The sequence below is a fragment of the Pseudopipra pipra genome, chromosome W (genome assembly GCF_036250125.1).
Source record: "Pseudopipra pipra isolate bDixPip1 chromosome W, bDixPip1.hap1, whole genome shotgun sequence".
Taxonomy (NCBI): Eukaryota; Metazoa; Chordata; class Aves; order Passeriformes; family Pipridae; genus Pseudopipra; species Pseudopipra pipra.
In genome coordinates, this window is record NC_087580.1 from 8,729,666 (window position 1) to 8,746,120 (window position 16,455).

The 16,455-nt window shown below is 52.9% G+C and overlaps 1 long non-coding RNA gene across 1 annotated transcript; it reads right to left on the reverse strand.

Moving 5' to 3' along the window:
* Positions 1-926: 926 nt before the first annotated feature.
* LOC135405901 (uncharacterized) lies at positions 927-8,583 on the reverse strand. Its single transcript, XR_010426086.1, has 2 exons — positions 7,835-8,583; positions 927-2,902 (listed from the first exon to the last, which is right to left on the reverse strand). It is a non-coding gene; the product is annotated as an uncharacterized LOC135405901 (long non-coding RNA).
* Positions 8,584-16,455: the final 7,872 nt, after the last annotated feature.

Genomic DNA, 16,455 nt, shown 5'->3' on the forward strand with positions numbered 1-16,455 from the left:
CACAGAGGAGGATGTGACGTCACAGAGGAGGATGTGATGTCCCAGCAAGAATGTGAAGAATGTGATGTATCTGGGAGGATATGAAGGATGTGATGTCACAGGGGAGGATGTGATGCCACAGAAGGGGATGTGAAGGATGTGATGTGACAGCGAAGAAAGTGATGTCACGGGTAGGATTTCATATAATAGATGTTACGTCACAGAGGACCCTTGATGTCACAAAAGGAACTGTGCTGTTATGGGGAGGTTGTAATGTCACAGAGGAGGATATGATGTCACAGGGATGATGTGATATCATAGGAAGGATGAGAATGATGTGATGTCAGAGAGGAGGATGTGATGTCAAGGGGAGGACACGACAACACAGAGCAGGATGTGATGTCATAGCAAGAATGTGGAGCATGTGATGTCACAGAGGAGGATGTGATGTCGCCGGAGGGTTTTGATGTCACGGGACGGATGTGATGTCACAGAGGATGATGTGATGTCACAGAGGAGGATTTTTTGTCACCGGAAGGATATGAAGGATTTGTTGTCACAATGGAGGATGTGATGTCACAGGAAGGATGTGATGTCACAGAGGAGGATATGATGTCACAGGAAGGTTGTGAAGGATGTGATGTCACAAAGGAGGATGTGAGGTCATAGAGGAGGATGTGAAAGATGTGATGTCACAGAGGAGGATGTGATGTCTCAGGGAGACATGAAGAATGTGATGTCATAATGGAGGATGTGATGTTACAGGTAGGATGTGATGTCAAATAGAAGGACGTGATATCACAGAGAAGGACGTGATGTCACTGGGAGGACAGTACGTCACAGGGGAGGATAAAATGGACAGGAAGGATGTGAGTTCAGAAACGAGGATCTGATGTCAAAGGAAGGATGTGATGTTGTCGCGACGGAAAGCTCTAGACACCTCAATGTGAGAATCCAGGAACTTCGTTTATTGTAGATTGACAACAGCTTAATATACACTCTATAATAGGTTCATGAATATTACAGAAATTAGGCTCATTATTGGTGCCCAGTTAGGTGGTGATATCATCTCAGCTGCCTTCTATTGTTTACACAGGTGGCTCGTTAAGTGTCTTTGTTTTGCAAATGCCTAGCTCCTGTTTTTGAGCTCAATTTAGAATACCCAAGGACGATGCTGCTTTCTCACGGCCCTGCTATCTCAAACTTTCTCATGGGCCTAGTCAGACTGCGTCTTGTACTTTAGCAGCTCATCCATAGCCTTAGCCATGTTCATATGTCCTCGCATTTCTAACCAATCCTCTATAATTCCCCCGTTTTTATTTTGGGCCAAGAATGCTTTCTTTGTCGTAGTATTTACATGTCTAGTAATACAAGAAAAGGCAACACGAGCTACTACTACGATTACAATAACTGTCAATATCCACCGTAGGCCTTCTTTAATATAACTTAGAGCCCATTCAGATATAGAACCAAAGATAGATTGAAGCCATGAGTCTATAGGACTAGTTGCTACTGTCACTTTCTTTGTATGATCTGTTAACCATTGTAGTTGTTTATGTATGGAGTTACTGTGATCTGAAAGATTAAAACAGCACATACCATCAAAGTCCTTACAACCATGGCCTTGTGCTAACAACAGAAAATCAATAGCAGCTCGATTTTGTAGGACGGCATGACGTAAACTACCAATGTCTTGTGCAAGTTCTGCTATTACTCGGGTGGTGACATTTGATTGTTTTACAGCCCAGCATGCAAGTTTGCGAATGGATGTTAATGCCTGTGCCGTGCCTACACCTGGGACAATAGATCCAAAGACAGTAGCTGTTTTACCCCATAGCTCTACTTTGTCATCACAATCTGAGGAAAGTTGGTTTAGGCTCCTCTTTTGTCTGCGTGATGAAGTTAGATTAAAAAGCTGTAAAAAGGATGGGGATAACAGCGTAAGTGACCCTATATAGCAGGGCCCTCCGAAGGCACGTACAGGAATGCCAGGCCAAGCTCTGTCACCACAAATAAGAAATACACCTAGTGGTAAGGCACGTGCAGTGTTGTTAACCCAAATACCTGGTGAGGAAGGTTTGACTTCAGCTCCATATGCCCCAAGGCCCTGGTTGTTAGTATTGTTAGTGCCACAATAGTCTCCTACATTTTTATAATTAAACCCTGGGGTACGTGAAGTGACATTAGTCCATCTAGACAAATCATGGCTTTGATGTGCACTTAACCCAGAATGAAATGTTCCCAGCATAAAGCAAGTTTGAGTCCCATTATCACTTGTATTACGTACAGACAATGATCCCATTAAGTCTAACTCTTGGGGACTCTGGGGTAAAGAGGTATTGAGAGCTTTTATAAGGCACGCAGATGTATTAGAGATAATTATTTCATTCCCACACGATGATGAAACCCAACCAGCAAATAGTGAGTTTAACTTATATACCGAGTTAAAAGGCATACCAAATAAGCAAGTACGAAAAGGATCTGAGGCAGATGCCAAGGACAAGCAAAAGGATGATTGTCCTGTTTGATTTGCCCAGGTGACCCATATATTTTTCCGAGGGTCAATGGTGTGAAGAGCCTCAACATTGGCAATCATACCCGTGAAAAGAAGAAAACCTTTTACATAGCCGTACAATGAAATAGACAGAAATCCTAACATCTTTGCTATACTAATGCACAAAAACAGTAAATCAAGTTCGGGCACGTAAGTCTTGCAGTTCCTTTGTGTACAGTTACTCAGTTAATTCAGATGCTGTTCCAGTGTCTCCCTCTTCAGCAGGTGCAGGGGAATCAGGTGTTGAAGAGGCTGGAAGTGGTGGTGTAAGGTCAGGTGAGGCTGCAGGCACCGCAGGTGTCTCTCCTCCTCGTTCTCCAGGGCTCTCAATCGCTGGTTTGACCCAACGACTGGGAACCCACAGGGTACCTGTAGAAGTAGACACACAGAAGTAGCCTCTGCCTATAAAGATGACTTCTGCTGGACCTTCCCACATCCCAGTTTTAGGATTCCGATAATGAACCTTCATGGGTGGCCCTTTTGACACCTGCTCTTTCTGATTATGTTTGACGATAGGAGGTACTGAATCATCTCCGAAAATACACAAATGGTTAAGGACAAAAAGAGTTTTGCTAACTCTCTCTCGGGCATCCCTGATGTCTTTGTATTTCTCAAGGTAGCTTTTAATTGTTCCATTCATTCGCTCTACTATAGCTTGTCCAGTAGGTGAATGAGCTATGCCCGTAACATGCTTTATGTCCCACTGCTGCAAGAATTGTCCCAGAATCCTGCTAACATAGGCAGGTCCGTTATCTGTTTTTAACGTTTTAGGGACTCCCATGACAGCAAAGCAATCTGTCAGATGACGCTTCACATCTTGGACCTTTTCCCCTGGCTGCAGCGTAGCCCATACGAAGTGACTGTAGGTGTCAATTGACACATGCATGTATTTCAGTCGACCAAAAGCAGGAACATGTGTGACATCCATTTGCCACAACTCATTAGTTTTTAGTCCTTTGGGATTAACTCCCACTCCGAGGCCTACTCCTTTATTTTGCTGACTGCAAATAGGGCATGCTTTCACTATTGCTCTGGCATCTTCAACTGACAGTCCATATGAGTGACTGAGACCTCTTGCATTTTGATGATATACAGCATGAGCCTCACGTGCTCTCAGGAAAGGAGATATAGGAGCTTTTGTCACTGTTGACACTAGACGATCTGCTCTAGCATTTCCTTCTCCCAGCCCTATATTCCATTGATGACTCCTGATATGCAACACAGCATATCTGGCTGACCGGTAAGCAATTGCTTTGTGAAGCTGCTGTAATAGTTGCATGAGTCTGGCATTCTTAACTTCTCTAATGCTGGCATCTTCGATTCAATTAGCTACTCCTGCAACATACATCGAGTCTGTAACCACATTAAGTGTTTGATCTAACCAGTGAGATAATGCCCACACAACAGCTGCAAGCTCTAATGTTTGTAAAGAGTCCTTTAAGTGAGCGTTCAAGAAGTGTTGATGCCATCGCCCTTCGTGCCTCCAGGTGGCTACGGCACGCTGCGATCTTTTTCCAGCGTCAGTGAATACGGTGATTGCATTCTGAAGTGGTGTCGCAGATCGCTTTGGAACTTGCAGCCACGCCTGGTTAGCCATCCAGGCTAGCGTCGGTGACTGCAAAGGACGGATGTTAATGATGGCATCTGACACTAGTAGTGCTCCTTGCAGCTCAGGAGAATGGACTAAATACCAATCCAAGTCCTCCTGTCTTATTGGCACTTGTATCTCATGTGGTTCTGACCCGGTCGCTTGCACAATCCGGTTTCTGCCTTTTTTAATGAGCTCTGATAAAGTCCGAATCCTTTCCTGGACTGTTCTGCGTGGATGCAAAGACGTTGTCAGCCATTCTAACACAATTTGTTGCCCTTTAGTTGATGTTGCAAGCCGCTTTTGATTGTCCCCCGTTTTTATTTTTTGCTGCGTGAGGGCTCCCATAAAATGCTTTTCTCCTGCCAAGATAGTAAGATTGACAGGTACACCCTCTATCCGTCGGTGTGTGACATGATCAGCAATACTGGCCGCAATCTGATGTAAGAGGTTTCGCTGTTCCGGGGTGACAGTTACTGCTGTTGAAGGGTCTGTACCCTTTAATAGCGGTCTGAGGGGTTCTAGCCACTCATTAGGTATTCCCACTACTGGACGCAGCCACTGTAAGTCTCCTAAGAGTCTTTGAGCATCATGCAAGGTGGCAATCTCGATATTGATAGACAACTTCTGAGGTTGAATGACAGAGTCTGTGATTTGCCAGCCTAAATAATGCCAGGGACTGGATTCTTGAATTTTCTCAGTGGCTATGACTAAGCCTTGCTGCTGCAACTGATTAACCGGTTGCTGGTTTTGATCTTTTGTAAACTTAGTCGGCTGGGCGAACAATAAGTCGTCTACGTAGTGGTAAATTACTGTCGAGGGCCATGATCTTCTGATTGGCTGTAATGCAGCATCCACGTAGAGCTGACAAAGAGTGGGAGAATTCTTCATTCCCTGAGGCAACACAGTCCACTCACAACGTTGCGCTGGTCCTTCTTTGTTTATAGCAGGAACAGTGAATGCAAAACGCTGACGATCCTGCTCATGTAATGCAATAGTGAAGAAGCAGTCTTTAAGATCGAGTATTAACAGGAACCAATTTTGTGGGATCATGGCTGGATTTGGCAGTCCTGGTTGTAATGCCCCCATCGTATGCATCTGGGCATTTACTGCACGTAAATCATGTAACAGCCTGTATTTCCCAGACTTCTTCCTGATCACAAAAATAGGAGTATTCCATGGGCTAGTTGATAAACGCAAATGTCCCTGTTGCAACTGCTCTGACACCAACGCATGTGCCTGTAAAAGACTTTCCCTTTTTAAGGGCCATTGCTCTACCCACACTGGCGTTTCTGTCTTCCATTGGAGCGGGATTGGGAAAGTCCAGGCAATGGCCGTCATGCTAAAGGGGATCTTGTTTCGTTGGTCAGAACCATCCCCATCTGAGCGAGAATGTCTCTCCCTATCAATGCTTGTACTCCATCGGGTAGGGGGAGAACAGACACTGTACAGTTTACAGTCATTTCATCCAACGTGATAGTTATCGGAGGGGACCTTTTCGCCAGAGTCAGACCACCCACTCCTGCAACTGTTGCTCCGGAGTTTACCAAGGGCCACGATGTGGGCCACTTGCGAGCTGCAACAATGCTGACGTCAGCTCCCGAATCCAAAAGAGCAATTAAATGTGCAGTTTGTGAGTTCCATTGGAGCTGGATAGCTTTTCGTGGTCGTCTGGCCAAATCTACTGTTAGCAGAGCCGATGCACCAGTAGATCTGAAGCCCTGATCTCCTTGTTCGGGCTTATCCGATGGTTCAGGAGCGATCTGAGGGAGCGGTATCAGTTGTGCGATACAAGATCTGGCCGGTATATGCAAAGGTGGAAATAGTGTATTTACCATGATTGATATTTCTCCAGTGTAACCGGCATCAATCAGTTCCACTAGAACAGTTAATCCAGCCATTGTGGACGAGGACCGACCTATTAACAAAGCCCCCACTGGTTTGCTGTCAATTAACACCGGCCCGTGCACTCCTGTCGGTATTTTCTGAGGACGCTGGTCTATTAGGGTGCAGTCTATTGTGGTTGCCAGGTCCAGGCCGAGGCTCCCTCTGGTTGCGGGATGCAGTGTGAGGTCTGAGCCGGGAAGCTGTGAGTAGCTGGAGCCATCACTTGTGTCTTGGCGCGGGGCCCCTTCGCGCTGGCTTTCCCGTTTCCCGACCCACGCCAGCACACAGCAGGAACATGCGTATTTTGCTGACAGCGAGAACACCACACTGGACCGGACTGGCACTCTCTTCGTATGTGTCCGTATGCTCCACACCGAAAACAGCGTCTTTTTGTTGGTCTGCTTCCTTGCGTGGCTCCGGTCGGAGCTTGTAAGGGCGCAAGCGCGGCTAAAACCTGAGAGCTAGTAGCCTTCGCCTGCTCCTTTAAGCTTTCAACTAGCTCTTTAACCGCGTTCACTAACATAGCATTAGGCCCCTGGTGTATTTGCGCCATTCGCTCTAATAGCTCCTCAATTGACCAATTACCCGGGAGCGTAACAATGACATTGCGAGCTGTAGAATTACAGTTCTGCAGCGCACACTGCTTTAGCAAAGCGCCGTACATATATTCAGGAACCCCCGCTGACTGGATGGCATTAGCAACCCGATCTACAAAGGATCCAAAAGGCTCCTCTCTTCCCTGCTTGATCCCCATATATGACGGAATTCCCCCTGGAGCTTTGATCTTATCTAGAGCGAGACGGGCTAGGCGCATAGACTCCCTGATCTTATCCGGCCCTAATAACGCTTGTGCCTCTATCCTGAGGTACGGTCCGAAGCCCATTAATTCATCTAGCGTAACCCCGTGCAAAGGGTCAGCTGCCTGTCTCTGAACCGCTACGGCCTCCTGGCAAAACACCTGCCAGTGCGCATTATGTAGCATTTGCTGGTGCTGTGAAAGAACCAACTTCATAATGCTTTTAATATCTGCTGGTAAGAGCAAGTTGCTACCCCAAATATAATTTAACATTTGCCGGGTAGGCTCACCCTGGATTCCACTCTCATTAACGGTAGCACGCAATTGCGACAACAGTTTCCAATCAAGGGCAGTGATAGTCGCTACCATTCCACCCCCTGCTGCCGGAGCATAAACTACCGGAAAGGCATTAGTTAAAGTTTCTGCCGCTTCATTATCTCCCGCTTGCAAAGCGTCTGCGGCAATGCCTTGCCAGAGCTTTCGCCGCTCTGCCGCGACAGTACTCGATGTATCGGGTGAGGGGAGTGACGCAGCCCCGGTGGACGAGGTCTGCTGGGACTCAGGGGACGGGCTAGGGAACTCTAGGGAAGGGGCAGTGGGAGTAATAAGAGCCTGCTCTTGGGGTTCAGGCGGGATAGGTACAACATTAGTCGAGGGAGGCAACGGGCACGGAGACTCAGCCGCGAAAGGATTGCCAATGTCTCCCAAACGCTGCGCAGTGGCTCGAGCAGCCTGCTGTTCAGCTTTATGTTGCTGTAAAGCATTAGAAACAGCCTGCCACTGCTTGCCTAACTTTTTAGCTACTTTATCATCATTCAATAAATCGTCCCACAACTTGTCCCCGTACCATTTCCATTCACCTGCATCAAAGACCGTATTGGGGTCCACAAAACACCCTTTCGCAAACCCCACCTTAAGCAATTCCGGTAAATCCTTTTTTAAATCTAACCCTTTAACTCCCCGCTTTTCTAAAAAGCATTGGAGCAATGATAGTGCCGCCTGTCACTCCATTACCTAAAAAACGTGTTACTACGCTTTGTGCAGCCCTTTCCACGAGACTTTGCGGCTTTGTCGGCGGGCCCCCTTCTTCAGGAGTCGTCCCGGGCGCTGGGTCCAACTATTTCGTTGCTAGGAGCGCGGAACATAACTCTTTCGCCGTCCGAAATCCCCGGAAGGGAGGCGTCCGGCGGCGGCAAGTTGAGCTCTTTTTCGCTCGACCCTTTCGCCTTCTTGTGCTGCACGGCAAGACCGACCGAAACTCCTACGTCCGACCGCGGCTCGAGAACCCGACTTGGCTCTCAGGAGTCCGACTTGACTCCGACCCAGAAGATCCGACTTGACCTCCTAGGGACCCCCTCTAGTCCCTGCACATGGGCGCCAAAATATGTCACGACGGAAAGCTCTAGACACCTCAATGTGAGAATCCAGGAACTTCGTTTATTGTAGATTGACAACAGCTTAATATACACTCTATAATAGGTTCATGAATATTACAGAAATTAGGCTCATTATTGGTGCCCAGTTAGGTGGTGATATCATCTCAACTGCCTTCTATTGTTTACACAGGTGGCTCGTTAAGTGTCTTTGTTTTGCAAATGCCTAGCTCCTGTTTTTGAGCTCAATTTAGAATACCCAAGGACGATGCTGCTTTCTCACGGCCCTGCTATCTCAAACTTTCTCATGGGCCTAGTCAGACTGCGTCTTGTACTTTAGCAGCTCATCCATAGCCTTAGCCATGTTCATATGTCCTCGCATTTCTAACCAATCCTCTATATGATGTCACAGAGGAGGATGAGATGACACAGAGGAGGATGAGATGACAGAGGAGGATGTGATGTCAGAGGAAGGCTGTGATGTCACAGAGGAGGACGTGATGTGGCAAAGAAGGATGGGATGTCCCAGAGGAGGGTGGGATGTCAGAGAGAGGATGTGGTGTCACAAGAAGGATGTGAAGGATGTGATGTCAGAGAAAGGATTTGATGTCACGGGGAGGATGTAATGTCACAGAGGAGGATGTGATGTCACAGGAAGGATATGAAGGATGTGATGTCACATGGAAACAGGAAGCTGGGAGATAAAGGGGCTGACGGGCAATGGGCACAACCCATTGGTGACTGGGATCTCCAGTCTGGGCAGGCACTGGGGAGCACTGGGCAATGCTGGCCCTGGCACACAAGGGCTGGGCCCAGGGAAGTGCTGGGGTGGTGGCAGTGCCCGGCTCCAGCCCATTTGCGGGCACTGCAGCCCCCAAGTGGTGCAGGCCCAGCCACGCCTGCCCCGAGCAGAGCCCAGAGGGGCAGATGCCCTTTGCTGGCCCTGCCCCTGTCCCAGCTGGGCACACCGTGTCCTCCCGCATCAGCCGGGCCCCGCTCTGCTGAGCTGGCCCAGGCAGGGGGGGCCAGGCACTGGCAGCCCAGCAGGGCTCTGGCTCCACACTGGGCTGGCCCTGGCACACAGCTGCCCCAGTGCCCCTGTCCCCAGGGATGGCCCTGCCCTGGGCCCAGTGCTGGCCCTCAGCAGGATGGCACCTTCCCGCCCCACTCTCCCTCCCTCCCCACCCGCCTCACAGGCCCCTCTGGGCTGGGACCCCCGTGGGCACAGATCAAGGACAGGCACTGAGCGGGGGCTCCCGGCACCTGCCACAGCCTCAATTCTCCACTCACCTTTGGCCACATTTCCGCAACACCTTCCATCCCTACGGGCCCCTGACCAGACACAAGAGACCATTGTGGGGCAGCTGGGAAAACATCTCAGCTGAATGACTTGACTATTTGCCTTGCATTTTCCCCAGGAGCTGGCAGTGACCTGGAAGACTTTCCTTTTGCCCCTTTCTGCTTCATGCCTCGTTTGTTGGATAATTGAGGAACGTTGACTGAGGAGGGGCCCAGGGGAGCTGAAGCCGCTCAAGAATGGGGCATTTACAGCCCCTCACCACCAAAGGTCCCACTCATGACCATCCAAATTGTGGGAGCAGCAGCTCATTGGAAGAGGGAAATGTCCCCAGTTTGGTGTTTGAGAGAGAGATGGATGAAAGACGTGAGCAGGGTGCCTGAGGTGCAGCTGATCCCCCCTGGACTGTCTCCTTCCTTCCCCTGAGCAGGGCTGGGAGCACCTGGGGAAATTCATCTTGTTCCTGCAGTCCCTGCTGTGGGATTTTTCCCACCCTCTGGTTCCAAATGGATTTGGGGCCTGGCCGTTCTCCTCAGGCCGTGACCCGCAGGGAGGTGTTGTGGTGACTCCCAGAGGGAAAGGGAGGAGAAAAGGGGGCCCTGTTCTCCCCACATTTATGTCTCCCTTCCCAATTTCCTGGTGCCCTCAGCTTCCCAGAGTCCCTCAGTAGCTAAACGAGTAGGGGGACCAGACTCAGCAGGAGGTCTCTGTCCTGTTGTCCTGGTTTTGACTGGGATAATGGACTGGTTTACAGTCACTGCCCACCACAGGGACTTGTCTCAGCACAGAATCCTGGAATCATGGATTGGTTTGGGTAGGAAGGGACCTTAAACTCATCCCGTGCCACCCCCTGCCATGGGCAGGGACACCTTCCACTAGCCCACGTTACTCCAAGCCCTGTCCATCCTTGCCTTGGACACTTTCAGGGATGGGGCAGCCACAGCTTCTCAGGGCATCCTGTGCCAGGGCCTCCCCCCTCACAGGGAAAACTTTCTTCCCAATATCCCTCTAAGCCTGCCCTCTGTCAGTGGGAAGCCATTCCCCCTTCTCCCATCACTACAGGTCCTTGTCCAAAATCCCTCTGCAGCTCTCTGGGAGCCCCTCGAGGCACTGGAAGGGGCTCTAAGGCCTCTCTGGAGCCTTCTCTTCTCCAGGCTGAACAATCCCAATTGTCCCAGCCTGTCCCCAGAGCAGAGAGGCTCCAGCCCTCCGAGCATCTTTGAGGCCTCCTCTGGATCCACTCCAACAGGTCCATTCCTCCTGATCTGGGCCCCCCGAGCTGGAGGCAGCACTGCAGGTGGGGTCTCACCTGAGGGCAGCAGAGGGGCACATTCCCCTCCTCCCCTGCCCCCGGGATGAGCCCCGCACACGGGGGGTTTCTGGGCTGGCTCGTGTCCCATTTGTCACCCACCAGCACCCCCAGAGCCCTCTCCCAGCAGGGACTTCCATCCCTTCCTCCCCCAGCCTGCACCGATCCCGGGGGTTGCCCTGACCCGGTTGCACCACCTTGGTCTTGTCCAACCTCAGCAGATTCCCGTGTGTGCCGGGAAACGGGGGGAAGGGGAATTCACGCGACTCTTGGAGATTTGTTTGTCTGCTGGTGCCCCAGGGAAAAACCAAACCCTGTCAGTCCCATCTAGTCTGTCCCAGATTCCACCCAGGAACCCTCCACCAAACAGATCCACAAGGTGGGGGAATTCCAGGGCCCTTTTTCGGGGGCTGACTCGTCACAGCAAAAGGAAAACCCCTCAGTGGATATTTCCACGAGTTACTCTGGAATCCCCTGTGACATCTCATCCTACCTCTGTGACAGCACATCCTCCCTGTGACTTCACAGCTCCTCTATGAAGTCCCTTCCATCATATGACATCATATCTCCCCTGTGACAGCACATCCTCCTCTGTGTCATCACATGCATCACACAACATAAAGTTCTCATCTGTGACATCACATCCTTTCTGTGACATCACATCCTTTCTGTGACATCACATCCTCCCACGTGACATCACATCCTTCCTCAGTGAAATCACATCCTCCTCTGTGACATCACAGCTGGTCTGGGTCGTCGCATCCATCATATGACATCACCTCTCTCATGACATCACATCCTCCACTGTGAATCACATCCTTCCTCTGACGTCATATCCTGCCCTGTGACATCCTCCTCTGTGACATCACCTCCTCTTCTGTGTGATGCCGTGGAATGTTGGTGCTAAAGAAATTACTCAGGAGCAGTTAATTAGGGGTGAGATAAGGAAAGGGTTTAATTGTGCCAAGGCAATGGATGTTACAAGACAGGCGCCGCTGTGCTCGAGATGGTTCATTTTATAATATTGTCTGTCCAATCCCAAGTGTGGCCACCCCGTAGCCTTTGCTCTGGTCCACCCCAGGTCCACCCCCTGAGAATTGAGTCTGGGGTGTATTTCGGGACCACCTCTTCAGCAGTCTCATCATCTTCAGAGCACAGAGGGTATATAGTCACCTAGTTCTTGACTCTGTTTTGTTGTTCAGGCCCTGATATGGCTGTTCTCTAAACAGCCTAGGCCTTGCCTTGACAAGAGACTAAACATTGCCACTGAATTCAGGGGCAGATTTGATATGGGGAGCATAGAATGGGGTAAGAGGGATAAGGAACGTGTAAACTCCTTGTAATACAGGAAAAGGGAGTGAGGGATGCTGCTTTTCAAATCTACTTCTACTACTTATAAAATTGATAAAGCTTATAAAAATTAGAAAAATAAAAACTATAGTAGGGGCTTAAGGCATCAGTTACATCACATCATTCCTGTGCCACCACATCCTCCTCTGTGACATCACATCCCCCATATGACATCACACCTCTGGGCCCTGCGCTGGCCCTCAGCAGGATGGCACCTTCCCGCCCCACTCTCCCTCCCTCCCCACCCGCCTCACAGGCCCCTCTGGGCTGGGACCCCTGTGGGCACAGATCAAGGACAGGCACTGAGCGGGGGCTCCCGGCACCTGCCACAGCCTCAATTCTCCACTCACCTTTGCCCACAGTTCCGCAACACCTTCCATCCCTACGGGCCCCTGACCAGACACAAGAGACCATTGTGGGGCAGCTGGGAAAACATCTCAGCTGAATGACTTGACTATTTGCCTTGCATTTTCCCCAGGAGCCAGCAGTGACCTGGAAGATTTTTCTTTTGCCCCTTTCTGCTTCGTGCCTCATTTGTTGGATAATTGAGGAATGTTGACTGAGGAGGGGCCCAGGGGAGGTGAAGCCGCTCAGGGGGGCATTTACAGCCCCTGCACCCCAAGGGGATGTGATTGCCCCAGCACAGGGAATTCCCTCACATCCTGGGAACCTCCTCCACTGCCCATGGAAGGGGTGGTACGGGATGAGCTTTAAGGTCCCTTCCCACCCAATCCAGTTCATGATTCCAGGATTCTGTGCTGAGACAAGTCCTTGTGGTGGGCAGTGACTGTAAACCGGTCCATTATCCCAGTCAAAACCAGGACAACAGGACAGACACCTCCTGCTGAGTCTGGTGTCCCCTCTCGTGCAGCTACTGAGGGACTCTGGGAAGCCGAGAGCACCATGAAATTGGGAAGGGAGATGTAAATGTGGGAAAACAGGGCCCCCTTTTCTCCTCCCCTTTCCCTCTGTGAGTCACTGCAACGCCTCCCTGCAGGTCATGGACTGAGGAGAATGGCCAGGCCCCAAATCCATTTGGAACCAGAGGGTGGGAAAAATCCCACAGCAGGGACTGCAAGAACAAGAGGAATTTCCCCAGGTGCTCCCAGCCCTGCTCAGGGGGAAGGAAGGAGACAGTCCAGGGGGGATCAGCTGCACCTCAGGCACCCTGCTCACATCTCTTGTCCATCTCTCTCTCAAACACCAAACTGGGGACATTTCCCTCTTCCAATGAGCTGCTGCTCCCACAATTTGGATGGTCCAGAGTGGGATCACTGGTGTTGAGGGGCTGTAAATGCTTCCTTCTTGAGCAGCTTCGCCTCCCCTGGGCCCCTCCTCAGTCAACATTCCTGAATTATCCAACAAACGAGGCACGAAGCAGAAAGGGGCAAAGGGAAAGTCTTCCAGGTCACTGCCGGCTCCTGGGGAAAATGCAAGGCAAATAGTCAAGTCATTGAGCTGAGATGTTTTCCCAGCTGCCCCACAATGGTCTCTTGTGTCTGGTCAGGGGCCCGTAGGGATGGAAGGTGTTGCGGAAATGTGGCCAAAGGTGAGTGGAGAATTGAGGCTGTGGCAGGTGCCGGGAGCCCCCGCTCAGTGCCTGTCCTTGATCTGTGCCCACGGGGGTCCCAGCCCAGAGGGGCCTGTGAGGCGGGTGGGGAGGGAGGGAGAGTGGGGCGGGAAGGTGCCATCCTGCTGAAGGCCAGCGCTGGGCCCAGGGCAGGGCAGGGCCATCCCTGGGGACAGGGGCACTGGGGCAGCTGTGTGCCAGGGCCAGCCCAGTGCGGAGCCAGAGCCCTGCTGGGCTGCCAGTGCCTGGCCCCCCCTGCCTGGGTCAGCTGAGCAGAGCGGGGCCCGGCTGATGCGGGAGGACACGGTGTGCCCAGCTGGGACAGGGGCAGGGCCAGCAAAGGGCATCTGCCCCTCTGGGCTCTGCTCGAGGAGGCCGTGGCTGGGCCTGCACCACTTGGGGGCTGCAGTGCCCGCAAATGGGCTGGAGCCGGGCACTGCCACCACCCCAGCACCTCCCTGGGCCCAGCCCTTGTGTGCCAGGGCCAGCATTGCCCAGTGCTCCCCAGTGCCTGCCCAGACTGGAGATCCCAGTCACCCGCCTGTGCCCATTGCCCGTCAGCCCCTTTATCTCCCAGCTCCCTGTTTCCCTGATCCCGGGGTCCTGGTGCCCCAAGAAGGGCGTCAGTGCCAGCCCTGTGTTCAGCCAAGGGGCTTGAATGGGAACAGGGAAAACTGTGCTCAGGCACGCCGGGTTTGGGGCTGGGCTGAGCTCTGGGGTGTCCCAGAGGGAAAGCTCTGGGAAAGGGATGGGCAGGAGCACATGAGTGGTTCAGGCTTTGGGGCCATTGGAGGATGGATTGTGTTGTGTGGGATTGTCCCCACAGGGTATGCAGCTGCTTTCAGCTCCCTGCCCACCCCCTTGGCACCCCCAGGTGCCTGGGCCCTTCCAGGGGCAGCTGCCCTGTGCAGGAAGCTGGAGGGATGCCGGGGAAGGTGGCTGGATGGGTGCCACAGGCGGGATGGACTCTGTGCCAGGGCTGGGCTTGTGGCCAGGGCTGGGGGCTGTGCCCAGCCGGGCTTTGCCCTGGGGGCTCTCGGGGAGGGGCAGGGAGGAGTCCCGGCAGGGATAAATGTGCTCCTGCCCTTGTGCAGCCTCAGCCAGCGCTGCCCAGGCCCAGAGGAAGATGAAGGTCGCTGTGCTCAGCGTGGCCCTGCTCTTCACCATCCTGCTGAGCCCCCCGGCAGATGCCAAGGTGAGGCCCCCATGCCACGGCCATGGGCTCAGGGATGGGTCCCTTCCCGATCCAGGGGCTCCCCCAGCACTCCCCAGCCCCCCCAGTCCCGGGCCAGGCCACTTTCTTCTGGCCACAATTCCCTCTCTCCTTCCCCTTCCCACAATTCAACTCCTGCTGCTGCAGCTCCGCTTCCTCACGGGATGCTTGCACCCGGCTCCGTCCTGGCACAGTCCCAACGCTTCCTGCTCTTTCTGACCCCAAATCCCACCTTTTTGGGCCTCCCCATCCCATCCTCTTGGTCCCCTGGGGCATCTTCCCACCATCTCCTCTCTTTCCCAGCCAAAACAAAGGCCCAACCCAAACTGGGTGGAACTGGGCCAAGCCCCACTGGAGTCCAAGGAGGACAAACAGGCCCAAGCTCCACACTGGGCTCAAGTGGGACAAGGCCTGGCCAGGCTGAACTGGCACCAACTGGGAAATGCCCTGCCATGGCCCCTTCCCAGGGCCTTTCCTCCAGGCTTTGCCCTCAATGCCTTGCCTTTCCCCCTGCACTGGTGTCCCCAACTTGCCTGGGAGCCGCAATCCCAAAGAGCCCTGCTCAGCCCGGGGGGCAGCCGGGGCTGGAGGGGGTGGGGACACCCGTGTCCCCCCCAGCCCCACAAGGCCAACCCCAACCAAGCCTTTGCTCTCCTCCTGCAGCCCGTTCAGGCCGGCGGCGTCCAATGTGGGGAGGTAAGTCTGGGAGTTGGGGGGCACCCAGTGTGGGAACTGGGGGGCACTTTGTGCCCCCCATCCCTTCCTGGCACTGGGGACACCCCAGTGACCAGTGACGTCTCCTTGTCTCTCTACAGGCAGGCATCATCGGCGGCCCGGTGGGTACCAGGGCTTGTGCTGGGCCCAGACCCTCCCCTCTGGTGGCCACCACCCTCCAGGGCATCCCAGTGCTCCCCAGTCCACCCCAGTGTGCCCCGGGGAGGCCCTTCCTCAGGGCCCCCACTCTATTCCCACACACCCCAGTCCACCCCACCACACACACACAGGCCATCATTCCCACACCATTTCTTCCCCTCCTTCTCCTCTAATCCTTCCCCTTTCCCATTGCCCATGACACTCGTGTCCAGAAATCCCCTTCCTTGACACCTCAGTCCCAAAGCCCCTCCCAGTCCCTTCCAGTTTTCTCCCCTTCCCCATTTCTCCTGCCCCCATCCCTGCCCTGCTTCATTCCCTGGGTCCCCTCAACTGGAATCCCTTTTTCCTCACCTGCATCCCCCACAGTCCCATCCCTTCCACACCTCAGTGACCATCCTCTGGGATCCCCAATTCCTCCACTTCACCCTCTTTGGGTCCCCTCCTCCTCCCCCCCACCCTCCCTGCAGGTCCTGAATTCCCCTGGCTCTCCTTGTCTCCATCCCCACCCTGGGCCCTGCAGGAACAGGGATCCCAGGGGAAACTGGGTTCAGTGGGGAGAGGGGGGAGCAGAAGGGATTTTCCCCCTCAGACCGGGGCCAACCATGGGCTGGGGGGTCTGGGGACACCCGTGTCCCTCCCCCAGCCCCACAGGGGCCAATTCTGCTT